The sequence below is a fragment of the Pristiophorus japonicus genome, chromosome 5 (assembly GCF_044704955.1).
Source record: "Pristiophorus japonicus isolate sPriJap1 chromosome 5, sPriJap1.hap1, whole genome shotgun sequence".
Taxonomy (NCBI): domain Eukaryota; kingdom Metazoa; phylum Chordata; class Chondrichthyes; family Pristiophoridae; genus Pristiophorus; species Pristiophorus japonicus.
Genome location: NC_091981.1, coordinates 296,035,258 through 296,045,841, shown reverse-complemented (window position 1 = coordinate 296,045,841; position 10,584 = coordinate 296,035,258). Strand labels below are relative to the sequence as shown.

Below are 10,584 nucleotides of genomic sequence, written 5' to 3'. Positions count from 1 at the left end.
ACTGTGTCCATTCTGGGCCCCACACTTTAGGAAGGGTGTTCCGGCCTTGGGGAGGGTGCGGACGAGATTTACGAGAATGGTACAGGTGCAGCATCTGGAATCCGGACACTGGGGCGATCCGTGGCGGGTCGTCCGGAATCCGGAAAATGATTTGGAATCCAGACCCCGGCCTCGGACCACTGCCTCGGATGTGGCCCAGGGAGAGTCCACGCGTGGTGTCCCCGGGGAACGCAGTGTGTCTCTGAGCCCGGGGGATTGCAACCCTCAGACCTGCATGTGCGAAGGGCTCACTCTGGGCACTGGCATTGAGAGTGCGCCGCAGTCAGAGGTCAAAGCCCCGGGGTGGGGTGGAAAGTGCTGCAGTCAAAAGGGCAGGACCCTGGGTTTCCCAGGTCAGACCGTTACATCCCAGGGACCCGAGGCTAACGGCAGAGAGCTGAACCGCGGGGTCACGGGCTGGGGGCAGAGAGCTAAACCGCGGGCTGGGGGCGGGGCGCTGAACCGCGGGGTCACGGGCTGGGGGCGGGGCGCTGAACCGCGGGGGTCACGGGCTGGGGGCGGGGCGCTGAACCGCGGGGTCACGGGCTGGGGGCGGGGCGCTGAACTAAGGAGTCACAGTTTGAGGGCGGGGTCACGGGCGCTGGAGCCTGGGGTCACGGGGCGGGGCGCTGGAGCCCAGGGTCACGGGCCGAGGGCGGGGCGCTGGAGCCCGGGGTCACGGGCCGAGGGCGGGACGCTGGAGCCCGGGGTCACGGGCCGAGGGCGGGACGCTGGAGCCCGGGGTCACGGGCCGAGGGCGGGGCGCTGGAGCCCGGGGTCACGGGCCGAGGGCGGGGCGCTGGAGCCCGGGGTCACGGGCCGAGGGCGGGGCGCTGGAGCCCGGGGTCACGGGCCGAGGGCGGGGCGCTGGAGCCCGGGGTCACGGGCCGAGGGCGGGGCGCTGGAGCCCGGGGTCACGGGCCGAGGGCGGGGCGCTGGAGCCCGGGGTCACGGGCCGAGGGCGGGGCGCTGGAGCCCGGGGTCACGGGCCGAGCGCGGGGCGCTGGGGTCACGGGATGAGGGCGGGGCGCTGGAGCCTGGGGTCACGGGCCGAGCGCGGGGCGCTGGGGTCACTGGATGAGGGCGGGGCGCTGGAGCCTGGGGTCACGGGCCGAGCGCAGGGCGCTGGGGTCACGGGATGAGGGCGGGGCGCTGGGGTCACGGGATGAGGGCGGGGCGCTGGAGCCTGGGGTCATGGGACGAGGGCGGGGTGCTGTAGCCCGGGGTCACGGCCTGAGGTCACGGGCGCTGGAGCCCGGGGTCACGGGCCGAGGGCGGGGCGCTGGAGCCCGGGGTCACGGGCTGGGGGCGGGTCGCTGACCCGTGGGCTGGGGGCGGGTCGCTGACCCGTGGGCTGGGGGCGGGGCGCTGGAGCCCGGGACCGCTCCGGCTACTGATCGCAGAGGTGGGAAAACAAGAGCGGAGCCCGAGAGAGTGGCCAGTTTGTAGAAGGGAAGCATGTGCATGGTATCAAACCTGGAGCGAGCTGCTGTTTGGAGCTTTCTTGGAATGTGTGGGCTCGGAGGCCGACAGCTTCAGGGAGATGGGGAGTTTAGGGAGATATGGCTCTGGGCCTCCAGTCGGACGATTTCAGGAGCGCAAGGCGCAAACCTTGTGCCGGGGGGACGCGGCTCAGGAATTGGACGTGTCAGAGATCTGGGGTTGAACATAAGAAATAAGAGCAGGAATAGGCCATACAGCCCCTCGAGCCTGCTCCGCCATTCAACAATAAGATCATGGCTGATCTGATCATGGACTCAACTCCATTTCGCTGCCCGCTCCCCATAACCCTTCACTCAAAAATCTGTCTATCTCCACCTTAACCCCTTATTCCCTTATCATTTAAGAAACTGTTTATTTTTGTCTTAAATTTATTCAATGTCCCAGCTTCCACAGCTCTCTGAGGCAGCGAATTCCACAGATTTACAACCTTCAGAGAAGAAATTCCTCCTCATCTTTGGTTAAATGGGCAGCCCCTTATTCTAAGATCATGCCCTCTAGTTCTAGTCTCCCCCATCAGTGGAAACATCCTCTCTGCATCCACCTTGTCAAGCCCCCACATAATCTTATACGTTTCTATAAGATCACCTCTCATTCTTCTGAGTTCCAGTGAATAGAGGCCCAACGTACTCGACCTTTCCTCATAAGTCAACCCCCTCATCCCCGGAATCAACCTAGGTGAACCTTCTCTGAACTGCCTCCAAAGCAAGTATATCCTTTCGTAAATATGGAAACCAAAACTGCATGCAGTATTCCAGGTGTAGCCTCACCAATACCCTGTACAGCTGTAACAAGACTTCCCTGCTTTTATACTCCATCCCCTTTGCGATAAAGGCCAAGATTCCATTGGCCTTACTGATCACTTGCTGTACCTACATACTATCCTTTTGTGTTTCATGCACAAGTACCCCCAGGTCCCGCTGTAATGCAGCACTTTGCAATCTTTCTCCATTTAAATAATAATTTGCTCTTTGATTTTTTTTCTGCCAAAGTGCATGACCTCACACTTTCCAACATTATACTCCATCTGCCAAATTCTTGCCCACACACTTAACCTGTCTATGTCCTTTTGTAGCCTCTTTATGTCCTCCTCACACATTACCCTTCCTCCCATCTTTGTATCGTCAGCAAACTTGGCTACGTTACACTCAGTCCCCCCTTCCAAGTCGTTAATATTGATTGTAAATAGTTGGGGTCCCAGCACTGATCTCTGCGGCACCCCACTAGTTACTGATTGCCAACCAGAGACTGGTTTATCTCCATTTATCCCGACTCTCTGTTTTCTGTTTGTCAGCCAATCCTCTCTCCATGCTAATATATTATCCCCAACCCCGTGAACTTTTATCTTGTGCAATCACCTTTTATGTGGCATCTTGTCAAATGCCTTCTGGGAGTCCAAATACATCACATCCACTGGTTCCCCTTTAAACACCGTTCGTTACATCCTCAAAGAATTCCAGCAAATTTGTCAAACATGACTTCCCCTTCATAAATCCATGCTGACTTTGCCTGATCAAATTTTGCTTTTCCAACTGTCCTGCTACTGCTTCTTTAATAATGGTCTCCAACAATTTCCCAACCACAGATGTTAGGCTAACTGGTCTATAGTTTCCTGCTTTTTGTCTGCCTCCTTTTTTAAATAGGGGCGTTACATTTGCAGTTTTCCAATCTGCTGGGACCTCCCCAGAATCCAGGGAATTTTGGTAAATTACAACCAATGCATCTACAATTACTGCCTCTACTTCTCAAGACCCTAGGATGCAAGCCATCAGGTCCAGGGGATTTATCTGCCTTTAGTCCCATTATCTTACTGAGTATCACCTCCTTAGTGATTGTGATTGTGTTAAGTTCCTCTCCCCATAGCCTCTAGACTGTCCACTGTTGGGATATTTTTAGTGTCCTCTACTGTAAAAACTGATACAAAATATTTGTTCAGAGTTTCTGCCACCTCCATGTTCTCCATTACTAATTCCCCGGTCATGTCCTCTAAGGGACCAACATTTACTTTAGCCTCTCTCTTCCTTTTTATATACCTATAGAAACTCTTGCTATCTGTTTTTATATTTTGTGTTAGTTTACTTTCATAGTCTATCTTCCCTTTCTTAATCATTTTTTAAATTATTCTTTGCTGGCTTTTAAAAGCTTCCCAATCTCCTGACCTCCCGCTAGTTTTGGCCACTTGATATGCCCTTGTTTTTAAATCGGATACCGACCTTTATTTCTTTAGTTAGCCATGGATGGCTTTCTTTTCTTTTGCATCCTTTCCTCCTCACTGGAATATATTTTTCTTGAGAGTTGTGAAATATCTCCTTAAATGTATGCCACTGTTCATCAACCATCCTATCCTTTAATCTATTTTCTCAGTCCACTTTACCCAACTCTGCCCTCATACCTTCATAGTCTCCTTTATTTAAGTTTAGTACACTGGTTAGAGATTTAACTTTCTCAGCCTCCATCTGAATTTGAAATTCAATCATGCTATGGTTACTCATTCCAAGGGGATCCTTTGCTAGGAGATTGTTTATTAATCCTGTCTCATTACACAGGACCAGATCTAAGATACCTGTCCCCTGATTGGTTCCGTTACATACTCCTCAAGGCTACCCTGACCAATTTGATTTGTCCAATCAATACGGAGGTTAAAATCACCCATGATTATTGCTGTTCCCTTTTTACAGGCCCCCACTATTTCCTGGTTTATGCTCCGGAGGAGCTGGGGCTGCGGGATTCCCAGAGAATGTTTGCTCGGGGCGCAGACCTCGATGGTCTTGGCACTGAGGGGGGGTGAGGTGGGGACTGGGATGGTGGTTGAAGAGTACGAAACGAGGGAGCAAGGACCTCCCCCAGCACTTACAACTGAATGTCCGTCTCGGAAATTGTTTTTCTCTTATCTGCCCAGTGGGAGTAAAAAGGGAATTGAGTGGAACTGTTGAATCTTCAGGTTTTACTTGCAGTCACGGAGACCTCTTTTCCCCCGCCTCAAGCCGACCTCCCCCCTCCCACCCCCCCATCCCTTACTTACTTACCTTGGCCCGGGCGTTTCCGGGCTCGGGATGTTGGAAAAACGTTCCTAAGTGCAGAAATACCTAAACCTGGACTCTGGCGTTTCCGGATTTGGGACGTCCGAAAGACATTCCAAAGTCCGGAAATATACAGAATCTGGAATGGCCTCGATCCTGAGGCTTCTGGATTTTCGACGCTGTACCTGTACCAGGGATGAGGAGGGACTGGAGAAGCTGGGCTTGTTCTCCTGAGAGCAGAGACTGTTAAGGGGTGATTTAATAGAATCTCTATTCTGAGGGGTTTTGAGAGTAAATAAGGAGAAAGTGTTTCCAGTGGCCGGAGGGTCAGTAACCAGAGAACACAGATTTAAGGTCATCGGCAAAAGGACCAGAGGGGGGGATGAGATTTTTTTTACGTAGCGAGTTCTAATCTGGAACTTACTGTCTGAGAGGGCGGTGGAGGCAGATTCAATCGGAACTTTCCAAGGGAATTGGATAAGTACTTACAGGGGATAAAATAACTGGGCTCTGGGGAAGAGCAGCAGGGACTGTGACTAATTGGAGAACTCTTTCAAAGAGCTGGCACGGTGGGCTGAATAACCTCCTTCTGTACTGTATGATTCTGAAAAATATCCCGAGGCATGAGGAAAATTGGACCCCGTGCCCAAGACAGGGATGTTGGGACAAGAGGTTTGGCGGGAGAGGTGGCTTGTAAGGAAGGTGTTAAAGGGGGTGATGGTCGCCAGTGATGGGGAGGATGCACAAGAGTCCAGAATCAAAGGAACGGAGAGTTGGTGGGGAAGGGGAGGGAGGGAGGGCCGGAAGACATTCCAGAGAGGGAGGAGGGGCAAGCTCGTAGGATTCAAACGCAGGAATTTTAACGTTTGAAGATTTGGGGGACGAGAAGGCAATCTTGGGTGGGCAAGGACCGATGTAATGGGTGACTGGGACCAGCTGTGGAATAGGATACGGGCAGTGGGAGGCCGGCCAGGAGAGCATTGCACCAGCTTTAAGTGGATCCTAAAAGGCAGAACCGAGCAGAATGTAAAATGTGGATGCTGAGGCATGGATTAACATGATGAAATCAGAGAGATGGGAAAACTATATATCTGAAATAAAACCAAAGTGCTGGAAATACTCGTCAGTTAATCAGCATCTGAAAAAGGAAAGCCAGGAAAACATCTTGAAGACTTTTATTGGCAGAATCAGTCGTGGGGTCTGTAGGTGGAATGTTGTGCTGTGTTTTTCAGCCTGTGTTGCATGTTCTCTGCTGAAAGCAACTATACCCCCACTGTATGTGTGAACCCCCTGAATAACGACATCAGAATCTGAGATGTGTTGGCCCAAACATCTCCCTGATTTGCAGAGCGCACAGCTAACCTGAGCCAGTGTTGCTGTGTGTTGACTTTATTTTCACTGGAAGTGGTCGAGTTAACGAGTTGCCGTGTTTGCTTTCCAGATTCACGCGAACTGTCGGATTCGGCGCGTTTACTTCTCCGACAGACTGTACTCCGAGGATGAGCTCCCGGCAGAGTTCAAACTTTACTTGCCTGTACAGAACAAGGCCAAGGTGAGTCTGTTGTAAACCATGGGCTCCTCCTACCTGTGGCTTGTATTAAGCAGACCAGGAGTGGCACTGGCAGAGCCTTGGTAACTGGGCAGAGGGGTGCAAGATTGAATGTCGTAAAGCGCTTTACAGCCAATGAAATGCTTTTGGAGTGTAGTGGTAGTCGCTGTTGTAATGTAGGAAATGACGTGGTTAATTTGCGCACAGCAAGCTCCCACAAACAGGAATGTGATAATAACCAGATAATCTGTTTTTTTTTGGTTATGTTGAGGGATAAATATTGACCAGGACACTGGGGGATAACTCCCCTGATCCCCTCTGAAATAGTGCCATGGGATCTTTTCCATCCACTTGAGAGCAGACGGGGCCTCGGTTTAACATCTCATCGGAAAGACAGCACCTCCGACAGTGCAGCACTCACTCCAGTGCAATGCTGAGGATCAGCCTAGATGTTTGTGCTAGAGTCACTGGAGTGGGACTTGAACCCACAGCTTTCTGACTCCGAGGCAAGAGTGCTACCCACTGAGCCACAGCTGACACGGGGTGGGAGTGGGATTATATATATATATATATATATATAATCCCTATATATATATATATATATATATATATACACACACATCGTGGGCGAAATGGAAAGGATATTGCACCTGGCCAGTTTTAGGGGATATTTTGAAATGTATTTATTTTCATACGTAGATTGTGTGCTTTGATCTCTCTTTCTCCCCCCCGCCCCCAATGCTTCTGGGTGGGGGAGAACAGAAGAGGGAGAGGACGATATTAAGAGGCACCTCGCTTATGCAAGGGGTGAGCAGAGAGGGAATGTTGACGGGTTAGTTTGTCGGTGACCAGTGGCTGGTGAAGTGGGATAGTGGTGCATTTTACCCCAAACCTGTCCCCACTGACTTGGGTCACAGAGAAACATAGTCTGTGTAAGGGGAGGGTGCCGATTGTGAACATCCACGATAACCAGTCCAAACCATTTCTCTCCTTACAGTGAGCAGGATGAAGCTTCCATCTATTGTCCGAAGCCCAGCTCCCCTCCCGCTCTCAGTACCACCGGCTGGCCAATCTGGAGAAACGCTGCGGGAAATAAATGCTTTGTATATTTTCATTTAATATAAACCCGGCGATTCGAACCACCTTGTCGTTGGTTTGCCTTCAATATTGTATCTTTTTATTTGAAATAAAACTTTCTTATACTTGAGCCCGATCTGCTGTTTCAGTGATCCTAGGCCGAAAGCATGTGTCCCTCGAGGGGACGACCATCCTGACGGGGGGGCTGCGGTAATTCTCAGGGTAACTCCAGACAGGCATTGAATGCAGCCTCGCCAGTGTCATCCACATCCAGGGGAGAAATAGCACAATATACACTAGCAAGAGAGGTCCATGTCGGGTTGTCTAGAAACAGAATCCACAGCATCTCTCAGTTGATATTCCTGTCCAACTCCCTCTTCGAATACCTATCTCTTTCACTCACCTCCCTGTCTACACACAGGATGGTGAATGTTTTGAAATGGAGTGAAGTCGTTGTAGCTGATCTATTTATTCAGCATCCCTCGTCACTGCGGCTGTGTTGAGTGTAAATAGAGTTAATTTAGTCGGGCTTGATGCAGTGTAGGTGAAAGATGGATGGTTTAGTGATTGTTGACTTTATATCTGAAATCTATTCAGAACCATGACAATTATAGCCATAATCATATGGGATCTGGCTCCAAAGTACCATGATTTGAGTCTGGAGCAAGGGTTGCCAAACTCTGAGGGCTGCTTAGGTATACAAGAAGTTTGCAGATGACACTAAAATTGGCTGTGTGGTTGATTAATGAAGAAGAAAGCTGCAGACTGAAGGAAGATATCAATCATTGGCAAATGGAATTCAATCCGGAGAAGTGAGAGATAATGCATTTGGGGAGGTCTAACAAGGCAAGGGAATATACATTAAATGGTACGACACTGAAAAGCATAGAGGAACAAAGGGGCCTGGGAATGCAGGACCACAGATCCCCGAAGGTAGCAGGCCAGATGGGTAAGAAGGCATACGTTGCCTTTATTATTAGAGGCATAGAATACAAGAGCAAAGATGTTATGCTTGAACTGTATAAAACACTGGTTAGGCCACAGCTGGAGTACTGTGTGCAGCTCTGATCACCACATTACAGGAAAGATGTGATTGTACTGGAGAGGGTACAGAGGAGATTTACAAAAATGTTGCCTAGACTGGAGAATTTTGACTGAGGAAAGATTGGAGATGCTGGATCTGTTTTCTTTGGAACAGAGGAGGCCGAGGGGAAGACCTGATTGAGTTATATAAAATTAAGGAGGGAGAGAGAAAACAGGGAATTATAGACCGGTCAGCCTGACCTCAGTAGTGGGTAAAGTGATGGAATCAATTATTAAGGATGTCATAGCAGTGCATCTGGAAAATGGTGACATGATAGGTCCAAGTCAGCATGGATTTGTGAAAGGGAAATCATGCTTGACAAATCTTCTGGAATTTTTTGAGGATGTTTCCAGTAAAGTGGACAAGGGAGAACCAGTTGATGTGGTATATTTGGACTTTCAGAAGGCTTTCGACAAGGTCCCACACAAGAGATTAATGTGCAAAGTTAAAGCACATGGGATTGGGGGTAGTGTGCTGACGTGGATTGAGAACTGGTTGTCAGACAGGAAGCAAAGAGTAGGAGTAAACGGGTACTTTTCAGAATGGCAGGCAGTGACTAGTGGAGTGCCGCAAGGTTCTGTGCTGGGGCCCCAGCTGTTTACATTGTACATTAATGATTTAGACGAGGGGATTAAATGCAGTATCTCCAAATTTGCGGATGATACTAAGTTGGGTGGCAGTGTGAGCTGCGAGGAGGATGCTATTAGGCTGCAGAGTGACTTGGATAGGTTAGGTGAGTGGGCAAATGCATGGCAGATGAAGTATAATGTGGATAAATGTGAGGTTATCCACTTTGGTGGTAAAAACAGAGAGACAGACTATTATCTGAATGGTGACAGATTAGGAAAAGGGAAGGTGCAACGAGACCTGGGTGTCATGGTACATCAGTCATTGAAGGTTGGCATGCAGGTACAGCAGGCGGTTAAGAAAGCAAATGGCATGTTGGCCTTCATAGCGAGGGGATTTGAATACAGGGGCAGGGAGGTGTTGCTACAGTTGTACAGGGCCTTGGTGAGGCCACACCTGGAGTATTGTGTACAGTTTTGGTCTCCTAACTTGAGGAAGGACATTCTTGCTATTGAGGGAGTGCAGCGAAGGTTCACCAGACTGATTCCCGGGATGGCGGGACTGACCTATCAAGAAAGATTGGATCAATTGGGATTGTATTCACTGGAGTTCAGAAGAATGAGAGGGGACCTCATAGAAACGTTTAAAATTCTGACGGGTTTAGACAGGTTAGATGCAGAAAGAATGTTCCCAATGTTGGGGAAGTCCAGAACCAGGGGTCACAGTCTGAGGATAAGGGGTAAGCCATTTAGGACCGAGATGAGGAGAAACTTCTTCACCCAGAGAGTGGTGAACCTGTGGAATTCTCTACCACAGAAAGTAGTTGAGGCCAATTCACTAAATATATTCAAAAGGGAGTTAGATGAAGTCCTTACTACTTGGGGGATCAAGGGTTATGGCGAGAAAGCAGGAAGGGGGTACTGAAGTTTCATGTTCAGCCATGAACTCATTGAATGGCGGTGCAGGCTAGAAGGGCTGAATGGCCTGCTCCTGCACCTATTTTCTATGTTTCTATGAAGGGCCTGGATAGAATGAATAGGAAGGACCTGTTTCCCTTGGCAGAGGAGTCAACAACCAGGGGGGCATACATTTAAAGTAATTGGGGAAAGGTTTAGAGGGGATTTGAGGGAAATGTCTTCACCGAGAGGGTGGTGGGGGTCTGGAACTCACTGCCTGAAAGGTGGTAGAGGCGGAAACCCTCACCACATTTAAAAAATACTTGGATGTGCACCTGAAGTGCCGTAACCGACAAGGCTCCGGACCAAGAGCTGGAAAGTGGGATTAGGCTGGATAGCTCTTGGTCGGCCGACACGGACACGATGGGCTGAAATGGCTGCCTTTCATGCTGTAAATTTCTATGATTCTACAATCAACTTAACTTTCAGGCCTCACAAAGTTTGCCAATATTCCCATTAATTTCATAGGATGCTATTCAGCCCATCGTCCGTGCTCCTTCGAGCTATCCCATTTGTTCCACTCGCCTGCTCTTTCTCCAGAGCTCTGCCAAGTATTTATCCCATTCCCTTTTGAAAGTTACTGCTGAATCTGCGTCCTTTTGAGGCAGTGCATTCCAATCATAACGCACCAAGTAAATAATATCGAAAGGTGACGTCACAGCCAAGGGGGTAAGTGATTGATGAGTAGTTTTTTCTTTTCCTTATCAGTAAGTAACCTTTAGCATTATTGTTGCCAAATTAAGTTAATCTAAGGGTTAAGTCATGGCAGGAGAACTCGGACACGTGTTATGC

The 10,584-nt window shown here is 49.7% G+C and overlaps 1 long non-coding RNA gene across 1 annotated transcript; it reads left to right on the top strand.

Annotated features, from left to right (window-relative positions):
- Positions 1-5,397: 5,397 nt before the first annotated feature.
- Positions 5,398-7,315, top strand: LOC139264032 (uncharacterized). Its single transcript, XR_011593283.1, has 2 exons — positions 5,398-6,111; positions 7,106-7,315. It is a non-coding gene; the product is annotated as an uncharacterized lncRNA (long non-coding RNA).
- Positions 7,316-10,584: the final 3,269 nt, after the last annotated feature.